This window comes from Petaurus breviceps, unplaced genomic scaffold, assembly GCF_028583685.1.
Source record: "Petaurus breviceps papuanus isolate PSGF00001 unplaced genomic scaffold, PetGlider_PUasm1.0 186, whole genome shotgun sequence".
Classification (NCBI taxonomy): Eukaryota; Metazoa; Chordata; class Mammalia; order Diprotodontia; family Petauridae; genus Petaurus; species Petaurus breviceps.
Genome location: NW_027185798.1, coordinates 30,865,060 through 30,870,174, shown reverse-complemented (window position 1 = coordinate 30,870,174; position 5,115 = coordinate 30,865,060).

The following is a 5,115-nucleotide window of genomic DNA, read 5'->3' as shown; positions in this document are numbered from 1 at the left end:
TGTGGGTCCTGGGGGAGGCTGAAGGGCACCTTGACACTTGGGGATACTGGGGGGGGCAGCAGGAAACAAAGTTTGTCAGCAGACTAGCAGCCCACAGCATCCACAGCTCTCCTCGCCTCACTTTGCCCAGGCAGAAATGGGGAGGGGGAGTTTAAACTAAACAGTGCACAGGTGGCTTTGGGACGCCCCCCCAGGGGTGGGGAAGGGGTGATGGGCATCCCTTGTGGCCAATCTGGGCCTGGGCAATGGAAGGGGTGTGTGCAGGGGGGAGGGTGTTGGGGAAGGCAGCCAATCATAGCAGTCCCTGGAAAATTCCAAAACCACATGTGAGCAGCCACAGGCAGCAAAAGCTGTTTCCATCTGCTGGTTGGTTCGGGGGCCTGGGGGGAGCGGGAGCCAGACTCACATACACCTGGGGTTGGCCCCTCCTTGCCTTACCCCCTAATCCTTAGCCTCTTGTCTTCTAAGTACCTTTATTGCCCTTCACTGCCAGATACCGTCCTAGGAACGAGTGCCCAGGGCCTGGTTTGGCATCACCTCAATCATCCAGGCCACCTGAGTGGGACCCTTCCAGGGGTAAATGGAATATCTTCCTAGGGGTCCCTGAGTTGAGGAAACAACTTAGACCCTTGGACACTGCGTGGTGGTCCAAGTCCCATCCTTGGGACTTGTCCGGCGTGGTCTGGGGAGGGTCTATCACCTTGAATGGCCAATACCTCCTCTCTTGCCTTTCATTTCTTGACAAGAAACTTCTGTGTCTGGGGCTAGGAAAAGGGAGAAGTAAAGGTAGTGCTTTCTTTGGCCTTTATCTCAGCCTGGAGGATCTGCCCCTTGACTATCGTTTTCCATCCCAAGTCTGGTCCTGTTGGAAGGATCAATGACTTCCCAACCCCTAGGCCTGTAATAGGCTCCCAAGTAACTGGCTTCTCTGGTGCTAGAAAGACCTTCAGAGGAGATTCAGTAGAGAGGCCTGCCCTCCGATGCCCAGGGAAAGTGGGTGCTGATGGCCAATGGGCCTGCGCTAGAGAAAGTCAGAGCGGATACCTAAGGAGGGTCCTGGCCAGGACTGATGAGGAGGGGCTGAGGGAGCAGAAGGAAGAATAGGACTTCCGATCTCTCTCCATTCCAGGTCTTCCAAAAATCCCCTACTTCCCCCCACCCACATACTGCTGGCCCTTGCCTTGCCCCCTCCTCCCCTCAACACTTCACTCACGTCACTCCCTGACCCGTTTTCCTCCTGGGCGGGTGGGTCGTGCTCAGCGTTTCCGTGAGGCCTTGTGGCTAGGGGAGGGCGAGGCCTTAAGAATTCTGCTGAGCAGAGCAAACCCCCCACCCAAGAGGATGCGACATCCCTAGCCCCCAGCTTCTTGGCAGCTATCCCCCCTTCCCCATCTCCTCAGCCCTGGCACAATTGGGGAAAGTGGAAGCATCCTCTAGCGCCGTTCTGGTCCCAAGGAGAAGCTTTCCAGCGATTCTTATAGCAGGTGGGATGCAAACGAGATATCAGGAAGGATGGGAAGGAGACCCAGGGCCAGAACCTCAGGGAAAGCTCACAGATCCCAGGACTGTTTGATTCTTACTCAGATATGAGCTCAGGAGCTTGGGAGGATACCCAGGGGTGGCTGACCACTGTCTCTTGGGGTTGGGATAGAGGCAGGGCTGTGCTTAAGAGGAAATTCAGTAAATATCAAAAAAGGAGGGAGGAGTGGTTCCTTTTCTAGGTGTCCCACCAGATCCACAAAAGGATTGTGTGTATGTGTGTATGTGTGTGTGGGGGGGGTGGTAGGAGGAGGGTGTGAATCTTGCCTTGAGCAGACATTCTCCAGGAGAATGAAGTCCCTTCCTTGTCTGCTTTCTTTTTAGTTGTAGCCATGAGGAAGTTCTTCCTGACGTCTAACCTCACTTCTTATAGCCAATGCAGGGACCCGGCAACTCGGGTCATTGAAACTCCTTGTGTCTCAAAAGCGGAAGGTGGGAGGAAGGGCTCCTGCTTCTTCCTCCTCTCCTCCCCACTGGCCCCCTCTCCCCACCACGGTTCTTTCTCCCCATTCACACCTCAGGGATGTGTTAACCACAGAGATGAACACCAAACCCCAGGCTGGCCACAGAGCCCTTCAGGTCCTCTCACCAGCCTCCCTTACCGGGTTACAACCGAGTCTCCCTCCCTGCTCTTTCCTCTGTCCCTGACTACCCTCAGATTTCCTACACCCTCCCTATCTGCCCCTGCTCATCTCTTCCTGTCTTTCTCAGGCCATTTCCCCATCATCTGATCTCTCCTTTTTTCCTCTCTTCTCATTCTTCTTTTCCCCACATTTTCCTTTCTCCATCTTTCTATCTTCCCAATGTCAGTGAGTATTTCTCTGCCTTCTCTTTCCCTACCTTGTCACATCTCCCTCACTCTGCCGGTCATTTTGTCTCTTCTGATCACTCCCCTATCTTTTACCTTCTTTGCCCTCCCCCCTTAATTTTTCAAAGTTGTCTATTTCTCTAAAATTCCAAATCCAGGAACCCCTCCCCGCACCAGACCCTTTCTCAATCCCCATCTCCCAGCCCCCCACGACATACATATATACACTCACAGGTATGGGTCTTCTTGGCAGTTTCAGACCCTGTAAGAAAAGGAGAATTATGAGGACTTTGGGCCCACTGAAGGTAGGTAGGGACAAGAGATGAGAGTCCCCTTCCTCTCATTGGTCACAAGTATACCCCACCCCCCAACACACTGACCCCCCATCTCCTCAACCAAACCTGGTGCTGAACCTCATTAGCCTCCATAAGCCCATAATACCATACTAAGATGGATCAATTTTAGTTTGGGGTCCAGGTAGGATAAAATGCATAACGGGGGAAGAGGTAGGCCAAGGGGTCTTACTCACCTCTGGATCTAGGGGACAGATTAAGAAGTAAGAGTTACTAGGCAATTTACCTTAGACCCCCCCACGGCCTGCCAAGACTTGGGGAGCCCCTCTTGGCTTCCTCCTCACTCCAGCCACACAGATCTTATTCCCCTTGCTCTTCCAGCTCCACCAAGCTGGAGAAGACCGGTTGCCTGGCTCCCTCAGCTCCAAGCTGGCTACATACCTCTCTGTTCCCCTCCCTGTACCCCACCAGGTAAACCTCCAGATTGTCAGTTGGAGAGATGGCTTCTGGAGGAGAGAAAGGAGGAGGGAGTAGGACAGCAGTCCCACCTCCTTGGACCTAATCTGCCATAGCCCCAGCCTTGGTGTTTTCTTGCTTCCTCCCTGATGCGGTGCAACAGTACTCAGTATTCTTGGGGTTCAGCCTTTTGCATGTATCCTGGATGCCCTAGGGGCTGGTGATGGAAAAAGACATCCTTCCCTCTCTCCATGTTTGCCAGCATAGGGAAAGGTTTCCCTCCCACCCAACCTCCAGCCCACCTAATGGCACACACACTTACAAGTGGCCTGGCCACTCTGACATCTGTGCTAACCTGATCACCAAGGCCCTGGGGAGGTCTGATTCTAGGGAATGCCCACCAGAGAGAGTGGCAGGGACCACTTAGCTAGTCAGAGAGTTTAGAAGGACCAGAAGCCAGAGGTTCACAGATTTAAAGCTAAGAAGCGATTTTAGAGATCATCCAGTCCCTAGCATAGGGCCAGACACAAAGTAAGCACTCGATTAAAAAAAATGCTTCTTGAGTTGAATAGTCCAGTGCTCACATTTGTGCCGCATAATCCTAATAATAGCAGCATTTATACAGGGTTTTAAAGTGCAAAGTGCTTGGCAAATAACTCATTTTATCCTCACAACAGCACTGGGAGGTAGGTGCTTTATTATCCCCAGTTTGACGGATGAGGAAACTGAGGCAGGCAGTGGTTAAATGATTTGCCCAGGGTCACATAGCTAATAAGTGTCAGACTCTAGATTAGAACCCAAATCTCCCTGACTCTGGGCCCAGCACTCTTGTCTACTGTAGGACCCAAGAAGAGACTGAGGCCCAGGGCCAAAGAGCCAGTATATAACAACAGTGAGTCTTTTAACTCCAAGACCAATGCTCTTTATGCTATATCTGAGGCAGTAGGTTCCGGAGTTTTTAACTTGAGGAATCCATGAATTTGTTTTTAGAATTAGTTTCCTTCACAATCTTATCTATTTTATTTTATGCATTTAAAAACCTTATTCTGAAAAGTCCTCTGACTTCACTAGATTTCCAAAAGTTTCCATCATACAAAAAGATATCAAAAATCTCAGTGTGCCCACTTGTGCCCTGGTACCTCTATCCCCAGAAAATTGATTCCCATTTGTCTCATGGTCTACACAATACCCTACCCCCCTCAGAATTAAAAATCTATCTGGTTGGTACTTACACTGGCATCAAAAAATGAGCTTACTCCAGGATAGGGGGTAGGGCATGCCCTTCCTAATACCTGCTCCCCACTATCCTCTATAGCCAGGACTAAACTCCCTCAGCTTGGGCACTGCCAAGTGGGAAACACCATGAAAGCTGGGAGACACCAAGAGGACCTCAGACACAGGAATGTGGAGCCAAGGTGTGGATAGGACCCTAATAATTATCTATGTGTAGAAACATACAGCGAGAGACCCATAACATACTGGCTGAACATAAACCCCAAGATTCCCACCCCTGCCCTGTTTCTTTCTCTCTCCTTACTGTGCCCTTCTCCCTTTTCTCTTCCTCCCTTCCTCTTCTCTCCCATCTTTCCCAGTCCCCTGTTTCTCCCTTTTCTGTCTCTTTCTCCTGTCTTCCTCCTTCTTCTGGTGGTCTCCTCTTGTCTTTTCTAACTCTCCTTGTTTCATCATGCCTCTTTTCCCATCTCTCTTTCTTCTGGTTCTCTATTTCCTGTCTCTCCTCTTCTGTTTTTCTCTTTTTTCTCCTTTCTCTTTTTTCTCATTTCTTCTCTTCTCTTGTCACTCCCTTCATGGCTCTCTACTATCTCTCTAATCTCTCCCTCTCCCCATCTCTTCTTTTTCTCTTTTCCCTCCTCAGTCTCTCTCTCTTCCCCCCATTTCTTCTTGTTCCTTCTTTTCTCCTCATTGCTTCTCCCTTTTCCCTGTCTCTCCCCTTTTCCCCTTTCTCCTCTCTTTCCACCTCCTGTCTCTCTTCTCTCTACCTGTTCTTCTATCTCTTTCCCT